Genomic DNA, 19,809 nt, shown 5'->3' on the forward strand with positions numbered 1-19,809 from the left:
TGACTTTTATATAGCATCCAAATGAGACACTATAACTCATGGAAACATCTTTCCTACCCTCATGGAAGTTCCATTCTAAACCAAATAAAATCAAAATGAAATTATAATTACTAAAAGGCCTTGAACTAAGGCAGTGAAGAGCACTGAGTCTGAAATCAGAAGAATAGAGTTCAAATCCTGCCTCCGATGCTTATGTTTTGAAAGTACTTGGTATTCTTTAAAGATGTTGTCAATGTTGATGTCACCATATCATCATCATCATCATCATCATCATTATCATTGCAATCTGTAAGACAAAACAAGTCACTCCACCTCCCTCAGACTCAGTTTTCTCATCTATAAACTGAGTTACTTAGACTATTTCTAAGGTCCCTTCTTATTTTATATTTATGCTCCAGTATTCTTCCCCAATTACCACCTCTCCTCCTCACTTATTTTGCTTTACTTTCCTTCTTTTTGATGGGGAAGTCACGATTATACCCTGGCAGTTTTGAGTGAAGCTTAATTAAGGATGGGAAGTTAGAAAAAGGCAAATTGAGAATGAATTGGCTTAGGCAACTTCAGAAAGATCCAATGTGATGCTGTGAGCACATAGGCTTCTCAGTTATGTCTCTGGGCCTGCTGCTCACAGAAAGGAGTCCCAGAATAATACTCCACAGTTGGATGGCACCTGGCCTCTCACAAAAGTCTTGCGATATCAGCGCTACATATATTGGTAGCTTGTCTCAGGCGCTATGCAGTTCATCTTGGGACTTCACTTTCTCCAGATTAAAAAGGGATGGAGTAGACCTGATGATTTCTGTCTAACATTCCAACAGATATCACTAGTGTCCCTCCAACTATTATCCTGACTTTGCAACTAAGAAAACTGAGACCCAGAGAATCCTAGTAAATTGTGTCTGGCCAAACACTGAAGTGCCAGAGGAGGGATTTCAACTAAGGTTTTTCCTGACTCCAGATCTCACTCCTTCCTATTAGGCAGTGAGAAGGAACAGTGGCTAGCGTGCTTGACCCACAGTCAAGAGGACTTGAGTTCAAATCCAGATGAATGACTTTTAATCTTTCTGAATCTGTTTCCTGAGGGAAAATGGGCCAAGTTTAAGGCTAGCATTTGCCCCATAGGATTTTTGATGGTTCATGCTGTTATTGTTGTTGAATGATTTTTCAGTCCTGTTCAAATTGTGATTCTATTTGGAACTTTCTTGCCAAGGATACTAGAGTGGTTTGCCACTTCCTTCTCTAGTTCATTTTACAAATGAGGAAATCGAGGCAACCAGGGACAAGTGGCTTGCCCAGTGTCACACAGCTAATGTGTCTGAGGCCAGATTTGTCCTAAAGAAGAGGAATACTCCTGACTCCAAGCTTGGCACACTATCCATTGCTTTGTTGCCATATATAAAGTGATATTTAAATGCTAAGGATAATGATGGAGATGAGATGATGATGTTGGTGATAATAGTTACAGCATACTAGCCCTATAACAAAGGTTCAGGATCTGTTATCTCATTGGCATTAGGAGTTCCCAGATGAGAAAATGATATACCTTGGACATCTACTTAGATTAAATGATTTGTCCAGACCCACACAACCAGAGATGAGACTTCAAGTCTGGTCTTCTTAGTTTCCAGATAGGGTCTCAATCAATTCTGCCACAATGTCTCTACCAAGGATGGGCAAACATTCTGCTTCATTATGATGACTTCAGGTCATTGTTTTACCATGGACAGATTAACCAATCTCTTTGCAAAATAAATATGCTTCACCAGCCTCAAGTTCCTGCTTCTGCCTCAGTCCTTGAAAAATGAATGATCAAAATGTAGGCAAATTGAGGCACAATCATCTACCAACATGCCACTCTGGCTAAAAGTCAGAGAGGAAGATGGATAGGGTTTGTGTTCCAGGATAGGAGAGATGCCTACAGCATCCTTCTGGTTTGCACCAAGTCCTGCCCCAAATGAATTAAATAAATATTTTAAACACTGCAGAATCCAATGCCTTTTCAGTGCTTTAGAGAAGTATTAAATAATGCTCCCTTAAGTTACACTAACTTCCTCATCTTTATGGATGTTGCTTCATAATATTTAGAATTATGCTACTTCCTGTCATCTGCCCTCTCCCCATACTTTAAGAGAGGGAACAAATATCCTGGAATGATCCCTTCCCTCACCCCAACACAGAATACACAGATTTCTTTTTCAATGGTCAGAATTCAACCAAATAGAATTAAATAACTTTCCATGAATAAAACTAAGAAGGGCAACGTGGTGACTTAGAAGGCTTTTTTGGAGTCAAGAAGACCTGGGTTCAAACTATTCCTTTGAGTCATACGGAGTGTCTATGGACAAATGGCTCACCCTCTCAGAATTCCTTGGTAATTAAGTCAGAGGAGAAAGGCAGAAAGAGAAAAACCAAAGACAGATAGGGAGACAGATATAAAGAGATAGAGAGATAGAGAGAGAAAGACAGAGAAGAGACAGGCTTATTGTTTATTCTTCACTAAGGGGTAGAATATCCATATAGAACATTCCTCAAATTATTAAATTTGAAGGTCTATAAAAAATATTGTTTAAAAAATAGGATAAAATAGAGACTTTTAAATCCTTTCTGTTTCACAGAGCCCTCTGGTTATCCAGGCGAAGCCCCTGGACTCCATTTTAGAATAATGATTACAAATAATAAAATAAAATATATAGGCAAACAAAGACAATCAGTTACATTAAAATAAACATATTTTTTTCACATTCACATTCATGGAGCTCATGAAAGAGGGGCTGAGGGAACCCACTGTTGGACATATACCCCCAAAAAGGCCAAAGAGAACAAAAGGCAAATATAATATCACATGTGTGATAAAAAAGAATTAGAAGCAAACTGAGTGCCCATATTTAGGAGGATAATTAAACAGATTAATGATGAATATAATGCAATGGAATATTACTGATCAGTAAGAAAATGACAACTATGAGGAGTTCATAGAAACATGTGATGGTCTTGGTAAACTCCTGAAGAGCAAAAAAAAGACAGAATCAAGAGAATTCTTAAATATTTGATGACAAAAACTCTAAAAACAAGTAAAATTATGAGTAATTATAACAAATCTATAGAAGAAATAATGAAACATTCCTCCCTCCTCTTAGTAGGAAAGGCAGGAGATAATGGATATTGACTGTTTGCCTATACCAATAGAGGTGGCCACTACTTTGGTTGGTTTTACTTAGGTGTTTTGATAGTGAGATAAAACTGTAGGGATTAGTTTTACATTTGGCATGTCTCCCCCCACCGCAAAAAAAAAAAAAATCATGAAATATAATTTCAAAAACAAAGATTGGCCAAAGCCAGAATTTTCTAGGCAACCTTTACTTTACGCATGAAGTAGAAGGTTTGAAGATATCCAAAAATATCAGGTTATTTTCCCTCTTTTCTTGAATTGTTTGAACATCTTTTAGTCATTTCCAAATCTTTGTGACCTCATTTGGGATAATCTTGGAAAAGATACTCAAGTAGTTTGTCATTTCTTTCTCTAGTTCATTTTACATATGAGGAAACTGAGGCAAGCAGGGTGAAGTGACTTACCTAAAGTCATGTGGCTAGGAAGGATCTGAGGCCATATATGAACTCACTTTTTCCTGCTTCCAGACCAGGCAATGTGTCACCTAGCTGACCAAACTTGAATTACCTATCTCAATGATAGACTAAATTCTTTATTTCAACCTCTCTAAGTCATTGTCATGCCATATTTTTATTCTTCCAACCTTCCTTTGCAAAAGGAAAGAGCACACATTATTATTCCAATTTTACCAAGAGAAAGCTGAGGCACCAAGTAATTAAATGGCTCTGCCAATGCTTTGAATCATTAACAAAACTAAGACTGCAATCTCTGAGTTAGCAGAACCCTCAGTGACCTTCTAATCTAATCCATAGCTGAACAAGACCTTTATAATGTCACCGATAACTGGGCGATCTTTCCAAGAATTGACATCTCTGTTTTAGTGATTTTTCATATCCATACATTCAAGCTTGGGTTCCTTGCTCCCTTGATATTTTGAGTTCTGTTGAATTTACCTTCCCAAGTTGAGCACTGGAGGTTCAGACACCAAACTCTGTCAGGCTCATAAAATCTACAGAGACCCAACACCAATACACAGCATCTTCACTCACTGGTTCCATGTCATAATCAGCTAATTATTTGCCCCCGAAGTGTTGACAACTTTGTTTTAAGTAGTGACACTTTCAAGTCTTTAGCTGTGACACTGTCTTCCATGGCCCAGATTAAGCAAGTTTTGGACACATTGTTCTGCATCCCCTTTTAGCTTTAGGCTCAAGCACATTCTTATTCATCTGATTAATATTCATTTGAAGGTATCACATGCCCCAGCCTTCTGAAGATGATTAATCAGGCTGAGTGCTCAGTGGATGCAGTGCTCCTAATAGGGTCCCTCTCTTGCTATAAACAGATTAGCATTTGCAAAGTTAAGTCCTGTCCCTGATTAACAGAAAAGTAGATTCTGGTCAGGCTCTAGTCATAGACCCACTTCACAGGGAGAGTGGCTGTAAAATGAGCTGCCTTCCATACATAATGAAAGCAAATAAGAAAAACTCCCCTAGTGGGACCCCTGTATCTCCCAACAGGCAAGTATACTGTATGTATAGCCAAAGGATCTTAGCCAGAAGGAAATAAAGGTTTCAGATTCCAAGGACATGGATTCAAATCCAGATCTACCACTTACTACTTCTATGATTTAACCAATTATTTCACCTGTCTGTGACTCAGTTTCCTAAATCATAAAATTGAGGTATAGGATTAGATGACCTCTGAGGTCCCATTCATCAATGATCCTATGAACTCCCAAAGTGCCTGATATGAACCTTGTATTTTCCTAGCACTTAGTAGAAAGCTCTGTGCACAGTAAGTGCCAAATAAACTAAGTATTACAAACTATTTTTCCTTTCCATTCATTCCTTTCTTTATTATTGTTTTAATAATAGTTTCCTAGTGAATCATTCACACAGGAACCAAGAAGGGATGAGAGAGTTAAATGATGGGAGGAAAGGACACACATTCAGAGAATATTGTATTTACAAAGAAGGAAACAATGGTTTATCTAATCTATCCTCATTTTTACAGATTAAGAAACTGTGGTCTTAAAGGGGTAAGTGATTTACTAAGGTCACATAGGCAGTAAATTTGGGATTCCAAACACATCTTCTGACTCCAAATCCAGTGAATATGATTCATAAAATTATATATTATTCTATGATTTATTGGCACATATAATCACTAATTTTATGGTTTATTTTGTTCTATATGAGTGCTGAGTTTGATCCTCAGTGAAACCAGGACTGGTCTTTGGAGAGTGTTATACGGGATAAGAATGATGGAAGTGGAATTAAAGAACCAATATGACCTTGGGTAGGTCACTTTTGCAGTCTCAGTTTCCTCATCTGTAAAATGAAGGGTTAGACCAGATGACTTTTTCAACTCTAAATCTATGATCCTTAAACAGTGATACATGGATATAAGATAGCAGAAAATTCTCTTAATGGAAAAATGATGACAGTTATCAGTCAGTCAATGATGATGATAATAATAATGTTTGCATTTCATTCTTGAAGAAGACCATGGCAAGTATGATGCCATGAGAAGCAAGTGAATTGGATTTGATAAGGAGTGCTGTGCACCAGTCTCATTTTCTCCTCCAGAGCCTTCTATGTCCAGTGGCCAAATATGAATTGGGAAAACTGGAAATGACCCTGGATGTGAGGCAATAAGTTTACATAGCAAGTAAGTGTTTGAGGTCACTTTTGAATTCAGGCCCTCCTGATTTTATGATTGGTGCTCTAATTCTATGCTAAATGATTTGGGGGGTAGAGGGAAAAGTTGATCCAAGGGTCAACTGAGAAGATGCCAGCTCCTCCCTATTTGACTGGGTTCCATTGAAGGGAGTTCAGGGTGAAAGGGTTTGAGTTGGAAGGAACCTCAGAGACCTTCTCACTGAGGAGTCATCAACATGTGTGTTTGTGTGTGTGTGTGTGTGTGTGTGTGTGTGTGGCAGTTTTAGCAGACTGGTAAACACTAAAATCCCCTTGTCAGAATAATGTTCTTAATCTTTCAAGTCCCAAAGAAAATCCTAACTTCTACAGTGTCTTTTCTGAACCACACAGTATCCTCCCCATGAAAATATTTCCAATTCATTCTGTAACAATTTTGTTAGTATACCATGGTTTGAACATTTTTCTCCCCATCAAACCTTTGTTTTGTCTGTGATGGATTCCCATCACTTAGTACAGTGCCAGCATAAAGTGGGTGCTTAAGGAATGCTTGTTAACTGAATGCATTCAATAAAATATGTTGACTTAGAAATAAAATTAATTCTAATTGATATTGCTAGTGAATTTTGTTTTGGAAAACTTAGTCACAGACCATGGTCTTTAAAGAAAACCAGTCATACAACATAATCACAGATTATGATATTAAATCTAGTTCAATCTCCTCATTTTACAAATAAGAAAATTTACTTATCTGTAAAGGAGAGGAAATGATTAATCCAAGGTCACACAGATACCCATTTAGCATAGCTATACTCTGAGTATAAGACCTCTGCCTCTAAAAACAAAACTATCTGTCTTTTGGAGTTAGAATTATCCAAGAACAAACTATTATATGAAACAAAGCCACCATCTGAAAATAAAATTTCCCACAATTTGTCTTTATAAAATGGGAGAGAATCAGAATGGGTGCTTATCATAACTGGCAAAAGGGTAAAATTTAACAAAACAAAGGATAGAGGCAATCACTAAAGACAATATACTTAATTATGCTTAAATTATTTATTAATACAATATAAGTAAATTGGGCACAAATAAAATTAACACATCAAAGATCAATTGGTGGGAGGAAATCTTTGTATTAGAAATCTTGGTAAGCATCTAATAGCCAAGGTCTGTTTGGCTGATTAAAGAAATATATAAGACCCAAAAGTCAATCCCAATAAATAAATAAACAAGTTGTAAAGGGATTTAAAGAAACAGTTTTCATTCTAGAAAGCAATTTGTAATTATGCTAAGAAAGTGATTAAAGGTATCATTTGACCCTGAGATTCTACTGTTGGGCACAAGAGGAAGTCAATGAGAAAATGAAATGAAACATATACAGATTGTGAACTCTTGAAGGACAGGGATTTTTTTTTCCTGGCACTTATAGGCACTTATTAAATGATTGTTGACTTGACATTATAATAATTTTAGCAACACTTTAAATAGGAGCAATGGACAGGTAACAAAGTATTTGTCCAACTTTGAGAATTGACTAAACCAACTGTGGCATTTTACTATGTATACAGAAAAGCTTGGGAAGACTTATATGAACTGATACAAAGTGAAGGAGGAAAATAATACATACAATGACAACAAAAATGAAAATGGAAGGAAGAACAACAAAGTAATCAGAACTGATTGTTACATAATTATAATGTCTAAACTTGGCCCCAGAGTAAAGATGTGAGGATTCACACATAAACAAACTTTTCAGATGTGGTTATAGACACAGGACACTTTAAAGAATGTTAGGCTTTTTTAATTTGTCGGTCAGTTTTACTGGACTGTTTTTCCCCCTTAATTCTCCTTTTTTTTCCCCTTTGACATAAGGGATGGTTTGGGGGAAGGGGAGAGAAATTAGAGCCAACAGAATAAAAGATGATAAAATTTCATCTTAAAGCTATTATTAAACTAATTTTCATTCTTTTTGATAGACCAACAATACAATAGGTCCCAGGTCAACCCCACTTGGTCCTTGTCTGGACCCTGACAGGTTCAGAATGAATGCGAATTGAATGTCAAGAGCAATTGTTTCTGTTTTGGTCAGAAATTCTGAGTAATTTTTCCTTCTAGATTATTGTTTTTCTTTTTTTGACTATGTAAAAGAAGTCATTTTTTCATTTCTTTCTTACCTATTTTAATCACTGAATGGGTGTTGCCTCAGTCAAACTGAGACCTGTTAAAGATGTTAACATAAAGGCCAAGGTCTCTGACTGCATCCAGGACCATTTCTAGGCCACCTGATCCAAATATGGCCATTGGATCCAGATATCCTGGAGGAACACTGAGGCTTGTGACTTTGCACAGCTCGCCCTCACTTAAATCCAATTTACTTGCATGTCATGTTATCAGATCTCTGATGTCATAGTCCTCATCAAGAATGAAGGACAAAAGGGCAGCTAGGTGGTGCAGAGGATAGAGCACTGGCCTTGGAGTCAGGAGGAACTGAGTTCAGATCCGGTATCAGACACTAAATAATTCCCTAGCTGTGTGACTTTGGGCAAGCTACTTAACCCCATTGCCTTGCAAAACAGCAGCAAAAAATGAAGGACAAACAACAAGATGCCTATGCATGAAATATACATAAAATCATAGCTTAAATTTGTGTGACACATTAAGGCTTTAAAATGTTTTACATATGAAAACAAATTTGATCTGTATAGTATAAGGACATTGGATTTGGACCATAAGCTCTCAGTTTTGAAATTTAGCTCTGTTTCTCTTCTAATTGTGTGATCTTGGTTAACTCACTTTACTTAATTTTGTCTGTAAACTCCTTCCTAGTTCTGAATCTATGGTCCTTTGAACAATCATGTTAGACCTATGCTGATATAAACCTACTATACAAATCACTAAACCTATTTTAGAACAGGGAAAATGACCTAAGAACAGTGTTGGTGATTTATATCTGGTCAATAAAAAGCAGAGAAAGAATTTAGTCCCAGGTGTCTGTTGATCCTCCCTTCCCAAGAAACATCAATGGCTCCCTATTGTCTCTAAGATACTAGTTTATCTTAATTTATCTAAGATAAACTTCTCTGTTTGGCATTTAAAACCCTTTTCAATTTGGATTCAGTCTGTCTCTTCAATCTCATATACACTCAACATGCCAGCCAAATTAGAATTCTTGCTCTCATGTATTCAACATTCCACTCTCATTTCTGTTTTCTCCCCATACCTTGTATGGGTCTCCTCTTTACTGCTTTTTCTTGGAAGCCCTACCTCTCTTCAAGGTTGAACTTGAATGTTTATCTCCCTTGTAAAGCCCCATTCCCAGTCCAAAGCCTAGTCTAGTATGTGTATGCACAAACATAAATACACGTAAACATACAAATTTATATACACATACATTTGTGTATATGAACATGGAGATATAGTCATTTGTATTTACTCATTCATCTTTGCAATATAGCGTATTGGAAAGACTCCTTAATTTTCAGCCACAGAACCTGTTAAATAGTTGTTATAAGATTCACTGTTCCCATTATGCCCTAATTTTCCCCTTCTCCCAAAACAGTCTTCTTTCTCACTCCTTAATTTTTTTTAGACATCATTCCATTTATATTCAACTTGCATCCATGTTCTCTATTTATAATCCTTTTACCTGCCCTAATGATGAAAAATTCTTGGGAGTTACAAGTATTATCTTCCCATGAAGGGATGTAAAATGTTTGACCTAATTAAATACATTATGTTTTTTCTTTCTTATTTACCTTTTTTTTATGTTTCTCTTCTATTTTGGATTTGAAAGTCAAATTTGCTATTCAGCTCTGGTCTTTTCATCAGCAATGATTAAACTTCTCTAGTTCATTGAATATCCATTTTTTTCCCTCTGAAGGATTATGCTTAGTCTTTCAGGATAGGTTTTTCTTGGTTGTTATGCCAATTCTTTTGTTTTCCAGAGCATCATATATTAGGTCCCCTACTCCATTATTATAAAAAATGCTAAATCTTGTGTTATCCTGATTGTGACTCAAAAAATTTTGAATTGTTTCTTCCTATCTATTTGTGACATTTTCTATATAACCTGAAACTCTAGAATTTGGCTATAGTATTCCAGGGTGTTTTCAATGGATTTCTTTCATGAGATAAGCAGTAGATTATTGCAATTTCTATTTTACCCTCGGGCTGCAGGATATCAGCACAGTTTTCTTTTGATCATGGCTTTTAGGTATTCCAATTTTTTTTAGGGTTTTTTTTTTTTTTGCAAGGCAAATGGTGTTAAGCCACATAGCTAGGTAATTATTAAGTGTCTAAGACCAGATTTGAACCCAGGTATTCCTGACTCCAGGGCCGGTGCTTCATCCACTGTGCCACCTAGCCACCCCTATACCAATAATGTCTAAATTATCTCTCTTCAATCTATTTCCAGATCAGTTGCATTTCAATGAAATATTTCACATTTTCTTTCAAATTTTATATTTTTTTGACTTTCCTTTATTGCTTCTGAAGTTTCATGGAGTTGTTAGCTTCCATTTGCCCAATTCTAATTTGCAACCACAAAAAGAATTGCTGTGAATATTTTAGAACATAAGGGACTTTTCCCATTTTTTTATAATTTCTTCTGAATATAGGCCTAGTATTGGAATTGCTGGGCAAAAAGTTATGATTAATTTTATTGTTCTTTGGGCATAGTTTCATATTACTCTCTAAAATAGTCGGATATATTCACAACTCACCAACAATGCATTAACGTCCCCCTCTCACAACTTCTCCAATATTGATCATTTTCCCTTTTTGTCATATTAGTCAATCTGATAGGTTTGAGTGATAACTTCATAGTTGTTTTAATTTGCATTTCTCTAATCAATAATGATTTGGAACATTTTTTTCATATAATTATATGTTATTCATTTGAAACCTGCCTGTTTATATCCCATGATTATTTGTCAATTGGGAATGACATGTAGCCTTATAAATTTGATTCAATTCTCTATAATTTTTAGAAATTAGGCCTTTATTGGAACTCCTGGCTATGAAAATTGTTTCCCAGCTTTCTCTTTTCCTTCTAAACTCAGCAGAATTGGTTTTATTAGTGCAAGAACATTTATATTTAATACGCTCAAATCATCTATTTTGCAATTTATAATGTACTCTATTTCTTGTTTGGTCATAAATTTCTCCCCTTTCAACAGATAGAGTATTTCTTGATCTATTAATTGGTCATCCTTTATGTCTAAATCCTAAACCCATTTTGACCTTACTTTGGTATAGGGTGTGAGATGTGCATCTATGTGTAGATTTTTCTATATTATTTTACAGTTTTCCAAACAATTTTTGTGGAATAATGAGTTCTTATCTCAGAAGTTAATGTCGTTGGGTTGTCAATAGATTACTATAGTCATTGGCTATTGTTTTTTTACCTATCCTAAGCCACTGGTCCATCACGCCATTTCTGAAACAGTACCATGTTGTGTTGATGACTGCTGCTTTATAGTATAATTTTAGTACAGCAAGGCCACCTCCCTTTTGTTGCTCCAGATGAATTTTGTTACTACTTTTTCTTGTTTGGTAAAATAGTTATTTGGCAGTTTGATTGTTATGACTCTAAATAACTAATTTAATTTGAGTAGAATTGTCATTTTTATTACATTAACTTCATCTAGCCATGAGCAATTAACATTTTTCCAATTATTTAGATCTGACTTTATTTGTGTGAAAGTGTTTTGCAATTGTGTTCATAGAGTTTCTGAGTTTGTTTGGGAGGTGGGATTCACAGGTATTTAATGTTGTCTGGAGTTACTTTAAATGGAATTTCTCTTTCTATCTCTTGCTCTTGGGCATAGAAATTTGATGATTTATGTGAGTTTATTTTATATCCTGCTACTTTGCTGAAGTTGTTAATTGTTTCAAGTAGATTTTTAGATTATTTTCTAAAGTTCTCTAAGAATACCATCAAATCCTCTGCAAAGAGTGAAAGTTTTACTTCTTCATTAACAATTCTAATTCCTTCAATATCTTTTTTTTTCTCATTGCTAAAGCTAACATTTCTAATGCTATGTTGAATAGTAATGGTGCTAATAGGCATCCTGGTTTCACCCCACATCATACTGGAAATGCTCCTAGTTTATCCCCATTATATATAATATTTGTTGATGGTTTTAGATAGATACTGATTATAATTTTATGGAAAACTCCATTTATTTCTGTACTCTCTAGTGTTCTTAATAGAAGTGCATGTTGCATTTTATCAAAGGTTTTTTCTACATCTATTGAGATAATCATATGATTTCTGTTGGTTTTGTTTTTGATATGTCCAATTATGTTGAGTGTTTACCTAATGTTGAACCATCCCTGCCCACCTGATATAAATTCTACCTGATCATATCGTATTGTCCTAATAATAACTTGCAGTAATCTCTTTGCTAAAATTTGATTTAAGATGCTTGCAACAATATTAATTAGGATTTTTTGTCTATAATTTTCTTCGTTTGTTTTGACTCTTCCTGGTTTAGATATCAGCATCATATTGATGTTATAAAAGAACTTTGGCACAGCTTCTTCACCTCTTTTTAAAGACTAGTTTATGCAGAATTAGAATTAATTGTTCCTTAAATGTTTGATAGAATTCACTTGTAACCCCATCTAAACTTAGAGACTTTTTCTTAGGGAGTTTATTTATGGTTTCTTCCATTTCTTTTTGTGAAATAGGGTTGTTTAAGTATTTTATTTCCTCTTTCATTAATCTGAATAGTTTTGTATTTTTGTAGTCTATCTACTTTAACTAATCACTTTACACATGACAAAACTTAGGTCCAGGGAAATAAAGTGACTTGCCAAAATTCATACAGTTAGTATTCATATTTGGAGTTTTGGAGAAACTTTTTAAGTTTTACTAGTGCAGGCAACTCCCAAGAATAAAATCTTACTATCAATGAAGGCCAGTATCTGCATCTTAGAGTTTTAGAATTGCTCTGGGCCACTAACTTGCTCAGAATCACAGGATCAATATACCAGAAGCAAGATTGAATATGTATATTCATTATTAAGTTATAAATATTCCCTAAAATCCATAGATTTGATTATTCATAATAAATCTCCCTCTCTCCCTCTCTCTCATTTTCTGTCTCTGTCTCTCTTTATATATATATTCTCTATCTGTCTGTCTCTCTGTCTCTGTCTGTCTTTCTCTGTCTGTCTCTGTCTCTGTTTATGCAGAGACTTTCAACCAGCCAGGTCCTGTTGGTCTTTGCCATTTGCTCCCCCTAAATTACATGATGCTAGATAAAAACTACATTAAAGTGCCTAGGTGAACACAACACTGCTATAAGTATTGGCTGTCATTTGCCATGCACTATAATGCGACTTTCTATTCAAATGTCAATCTAATGGATGGAATTGTTCTTTAATGAAAACATAGGCCGCAACTCCATAACTAAGGATACACATGTCTCTTGGTCCACACACCTGAGAAACTATCTAAACCCCACAAATCAGAGAGCCCTTGACAGAGAAAAATATTCTGTGGCAGGAGCATTCATGGCATTCTTTAAAGGGAAAATTGAAAACATGCTTCCACAAGGGTCAGATGGTTATTATTGGAAAAGGGTTCTTGTAAACCGTAACAGAGGCCATTTTCTCCCCCTAAATTACATTACCTCTTCCAAGTGCTCAGCGAGTCTCCAGGCCAACCCAGCACTGGGCTCTTTACTGATGTAGATAACAATTCACATGCGTTCCTAAAAGCACATCCATTTTAAAGTGGGCCATGAAGAACACCGACTGTGACAGAAAACTGATATTTTTCTGTAACGTCAGCACTACAGACATATTTCCAGAGGAAACGTTTAAAAGAAAAGGGGGGGGGAAGCTCATGAAGAAAATGCTTCCTTATTTAACACATACAGTGCTATTCAGTACAATTTACTGCCAATAACAACTTTCAAAAACTAGGACATTTTTGCTCCCATTTTATACTGAGATATTAAAGAAGCTTGAAAAATTTAGCAGGAACAAAAGATGGAGAAGGACTTACTGGCTTTTTCTCCTAGATAGCTTACCACTCAGAAGCATTAAAAATAGTTAAAAAAAAAGAAAATTGATTGGTTTGGGAAGGTAGTTATTAAAACAACAATAATTTAAACTAGTCACAGCCTACACCTGCAGTCTAAAAGCCTTTTTGATAAGTAAAAGAGTCTTTATGAAGTCCTTATTATAAGCTGACCACTGTGCTAAGCAAATACAGAAGCCAATGTGGTCACTGCCTTCAAGGAGTCTGTATTCTAAAAAGGGGAGGAAAAAACATCATAACCAGGGAGAGGTGTTTTAGTGTGGAAAGGTATAGGGATGCAGAATGGAACTCTAGGAGAGTAAATGAACATGGTTGTTTCTTGTTGCAATGTCAAGATGATTTAATTTTGTTTCCCAAACTAGGAAGTGGGGGCAGGGTTGGTGAGGTAAGAGTTGATTGATTCTTGTCCTTAGTTATGGAAAAAGACCAAAATGACATCACTCTGTTTGAGACAAATGACAGTGTATCTGATTGGCTGATCGGTCCAATATGAGCTCAGAATGCTCTACCACAGGTTGGGCACAAATAGTCCATGTGAACCCCTGGGATGGTTGCTCTAAATTTATATATCTTACATTCCCTTTGAGCTGCTTCCATTCTGCCTTGCTCATAGAACCTAGCATCCTCTCTGAGAGGGCACACCATGTTGGGTAGTCCAGTGCCAGGATCTCCCATGCTGCACTACCAATTCTAAAGTTCTTAAAAGAGACCTTCAGCTCATCCCTATTTCACTTCTGACCCTGCTATGAGTGCTTGCCCTCTATCAATTCTAGCAAAACAGTTGTTGAGAAGGTTGCTGGGGAGAAAAGAGATATCTCAGGTCACTCTATGGTAAACCATCTGAGGTGCTCACCAATCAGCCAAGGTGAGAGAAAGAAGATGGTAGAAATTTGGAAGTTGAAAGGGATCATTCCTTCTGAAGCAAGGGCCATAAACCTAGTTTTACTAATTACAAGTATCCATCTAATGATCGTATGATCTTAGAGAGCTAAAAGGGTCTTCAGAAGTCATCTGACTCAACTCTGTTTTTACAACTGAGGAAACTGATTTTCAGGCAGGTAAAATGATTCAAAATTATAAAATCAAGATTTAGAACTTGAAAGGATTCTCAGAAGTTGGCTAATCCAACTTCACTTTGTCAATGAAGAAACTCAGGTTCTGAGAGACAAAAAACCTTGCTGATTTCACATGGCTATTGTCAGAAGAACAGGCAACTAGATGGCACAGTAGGTAGAGCACTGACCCTTAAGTCAGGAGGACCTGAAACATTTACTTGCTGCATGACCTTGGACAAGTCACTTAACCCTGATTGTCTCGCATCTAGGTCCATCTCCAGTCATTCTGATGCATATCTAGTCACTGGACCCAGATAACTTTGGAGGAAAAAGTGAGGGTGGTGACTTAGCACAGCATCCCCCATTTGTTGTTTTTTTTTTTTGGTTCTTTGCTTTTTAACAGTGTATTAATAAAGGATATGCTAAATGACACTTCCTCTTGGCAAAAGGCAACAAATGGAAGATGTGATATATTTTTACAAGCATAGAACAAGAATCTTTTAATTGGTTGACATCACAGAGGTAAGGCATCATGATTGATTACATTAAAGAAAGTGATTATAGTATACACATGGGATGGAGATTACCTCTCTTTATCTCTAAAGATGTTTTGTTTTTAATTTTGTGGGTCCAAGCAGGATCCTGAGGTCACTGATAAAGACGCAAAATTGGGTAGAATGAATTGTCATGTGGGGAATTAGATAAGGTCAACTTTTCTTTTACACTTTTTTTTGGTTTATTTATTTTATATTATTACAATAATTTTGTTATAAGAGTAAACATGAACCCTCTCCCCCAAGAGGATGAGAAACCTCAAGAATAGTGAGAAACTATCTGAAACCATCAACAAGCATTATATTCACTGGGGAGAGGCTAGAGGCATTCCCAATAAGATCAGGGTTGAAACAAGGGTGCCCATTATCACCACTACTATTCAATATCATATTAGAAATGTTAGCTTCAGCAATTAGAGAAGAAAAAGAAATTGAAGGAATTAGAATTGGGAAGGAAGAGACAAAAATCTCACTCTTTGCAGATGACATGATGGTCTACCTAAAGAATCCCAAGAAATCATCCAATAAACTACTGGAAACAATTAGCAATTTTTAGCAAAGTTGCAGGTTATAAAATAAACCCACATAAATACTCAACTTTCTATATATGTCTAGCAAGATACAGCAGAAAGAGCTAGAAAGAGAAATCCCATTCAAAGTAACTTCAGACAATATAAAATACTTGGGAGTCTATTTGCCAAGACAGACTCAGAATCTTTTTTGACAATAATTATAAAACACTTCTCACACAAATTAAATCATATTTAAATAACTGGACAAATATGAACTTCTCATGGATAGGCAGAGCTAATATAATAAAAATGACAATTCTACCAAAACTAAACTATCTGTTTAGTGCCCTACCAATCAAAATTCCAAAAAATTACTTTAATGAGGGGCAGCTACGTGGCGTAGTGGATAAAGCACCAGCCCTGGAGTCAAGAGTACCTGAGTTCAAATCCTGTCTCAGACACTTAATAATTAGCTAGCTGTGTGGTCTTCGGCAAGCCACTTAGCCCTGTTTGCCTTGCAAAAAAAAAATTACTTTAATAAGTTAGAAAAATTGTAAGTAAATTCATATGGAGAAATAAAAAGTCAAGAATTGCCAGGAGCTTAATGGAAAAAAAAGTGCAAAAGAAGGTGGTTTAGTCCTACCTGATCTAAAATTGTATTATAAAGCATCAGTCATCAAAACTGTTTGGTATTGGCTAAGAAATAGAGTGGTGGACCAGTGGAATAGACTAGGTGTAAAAGCAGGAGAGGATTATAGTTATCTGCTGTTTGATAAACCCAAAGAGTCCAGCCATTGGGATAAAAACTCCCTCTTTGATAAAAACTGCTGGGATAATTGGAAGTTAGTATGGAAGAAACTTATATTAGACCAACACCTCACACCCTTTACCAACATAAGAACCAAATGGTTACAGGACTTAGACATAAAAAACAATACTATAAGCAAATTAGAAGATCAAGGATTAGTTTACCTGTCAGATCTATGGAAAGGGGAGCAGTTTATGACTAAGGAAGAGTTGGAGAACATCACCAAAAACCAATTAGATGATTTCAATTACATTAAATTAAAAAGCTTTTGCACAGATAAAAACAATGTAACCAAGATCAAAAGAAAGGTAGTAAATTGGGAAACAATCTTTACAACTAATGACAAAGGACTCATTTCTAAAATATACAGAGAACTGAGTCATAGTTTTAAAACAAAAAGCCATTCCCCAATTGACAAATGGTCAAAGGATATGCAAAGGCAATTTACAGATGAGGAGATCAAAGCAATCTATAGCCATATGAAAAAATGCTCTAAATAATTAATTATTAGAGAAATGAAAATTAAAGCTTCTCTGAGGTACCACCTCACACCTCTCAGATTGGCCAATAGGACCAGGAAGGATAATGATCATTGTTGGAAGGGTTGTGGGAAATCTGGGACACTATTACACTGTTGGTGGAGCTGTGAACTCATCCAACCCTTCTGGAGAGCTATTTGGAACTATGCCCAAAGGGCAACAAAAATGTGCATACCCTTTGACCCATCAATACCACTACTGGGTCTATACCCTGAAGAGATGATGAAAAAGGCTAAAAACATTACTTGTACAAAAATATTTATAGCAGCCCTGTTTGTGGTGGCAAAGAATTGGAAATCAAGTAAATGTCCTTCAATTGGGGAATGGCTTAGCAAACTGTGGTATATGTATGTCATGAAACACTATGGTTCTATTAGAAACCAGGAGGGATGGGATTTCAGGGAAGCCTGAAGGGATTTGCATGAACTGATGCTGAGTGAGATGAGCAGAACCAGAAAAACACTGTACACCCTAACAGCAACATGGGAGTGATGTTCAACCTTGAAAGACTTGCTCATTCCATCAGTGCAACAACCGGGAACAATTTTGGGCTGTCTGCAAAGGAGAGTGCCATCTGTATCCAGATAAGGAGCTGTGGAGTTTGAACAAAGTTCAAGGACTATTCCCTTTAATTTAGAAAAAAAACAGATATCTTATTGTCTGATCTTTCCACCCCTTAGAATTCTCTTCTCTTTAAGGATATGATTTCTCTCTCATCACACCCAATTTGGATCAAGGTACAACGTGGAAACAAAGTAAAGACTGACAGAGTGCTTTCTGTGGGGGGCGGGGAGAAAGCAAGATGGGGGGATTGTAAAACTCAAATAATATCTTTAATAAAAATTAATTAAAAAAAGAATAGTGAGAAAGAGAAAAAAATGTACCTCAGTGTGTGTTCAGATTTCAATGGCTCTGTCTCTGGAATGAGTTGCCTTCTTTATCATAAGTCCACCAGAGAAGTTGCTTCAATATTTTCCCCACAGTTGCTATTACTAGCTATATTTCCCTCCACTCTATTCCTCCCCACTCCCATTTATTCTATTCTCTCTCCTTTCATCCTGTCCCTGTCCAAAAGTGTGTTGTATCTGAGTACCCTCTCCCTCGATCTTCCCTCTCTTCTATCACCTATTCCTCCCCTTCCCTCTCCCCCATTCCCCTTTATCCCATTCCTTTCTTCTCATTTTTCTCTAGGGTAAAATAGATTTCTATACCCTATTAAATGTGCATTTTATTTCCTTTATGAGCCATTTCTGATGAGAATGAAGGCTAATTCATTCTCCCCCCATCTTCCCCCATTCTATCCCATTGAAAAAGCTTTTTCTTGACTCTTATGTGAAAAAATCTTAGTTCTTTCTTCCTTTCATTTCCCTTCTTCCCAGTACTTCCCTTTATCACCCATTGACTCCATCTTTTTACTATATTATACCATTATATTTAGCACCCTCTTGTGCCCTGTCTATATATGCTCCTTCTAACAGCTCTTATCAATGAGAAAGTTCATGTGAGTTATCAGTATCTTCTTCCCATGCAGGAATACAAACAGTAGAACATCATTAAGTTCCTCATAGTTAGTCCTTCTTGTCCACACCTCTATGGTTCACCAGAGTCCTGTACTTGGAGATCAAACTTACTGTTCACCTCTGGTTATTTCAATAGGAAAATTTGAAAGTCACCTGTTTCATTGAAAGTCCATCTTTTCCCCTGAAAGAGGATGTTCAGTTTTGCTGGGTAGTTGATTCTAATTTGTAATCCAAGATCTTTTGCCTTCCAGAGTATCATATTCCAATCCCTACAAATCCTTAATGTAGATGCTGACAGATCCCATGTAATCCTGACTGTGGAGGCACAGTAGTTGAATTGTTTGTTTCTGGCAGCTTTTAGTATTTTGTCTTTGACTTGGAAGTTTTGGAATTTGACTATAGCATTCCTGGAAGTTTTTCTTTTGGGATCTTTCTCAGGGGGTGGCCAGTGAATTTGCTCAATTTCTATTTTACCTTCTGCTTCTAGGATCTCAGGGCAATTTTGCTATATTAGTTCTTGAAAAATGAAGGCTCTTTTCCTGGTCATGACTTTCAGGAAGCCCAACAATTTTTAAATTATTTCTTCTGGATCTGTTTTTGAGGTCAGTTGAAATATCAATGAGGTATTTCCCTTTTTCTTCGATTTTTTGACTTTTGGTGGGGGGAAGAGTTTTATTTCTTCCTGATTTCTCACAAAGTCATCAGCTTCCTTTAGTTCCATTCTGCATTTAAAGGAATTATTTTCTTCAGAGAACTTTTTTATCTCCTTTTCCAGCTGGCCAATTCTTTTTTTAAGGCAATCTTCTCCTCATTTTCCTTTTGTTTTTCTTTTTTCATTTGGCCTAAACTGTTTATGATATCATTTTCTTCAGTATTTTTTTGTATTTCTTTCACCAAGCTGCTGATTTGCTTTTCATGATTTTTCTGTATTACTTTCATTTCTCCTCCCAATTTTTCCTCCACCTCCCTTAATTGCTTTTCAAAGTCTTTTTTGAA

This window comes from Macrotis lagotis, chromosome 8 (assembly GCF_037893015.1).
Source record: "Macrotis lagotis isolate mMagLag1 chromosome 8, bilby.v1.9.chrom.fasta, whole genome shotgun sequence".
NCBI classification, from domain to species: Eukaryota; Metazoa; Chordata; class Mammalia; order Peramelemorphia; family Peramelidae; genus Macrotis; species Macrotis lagotis.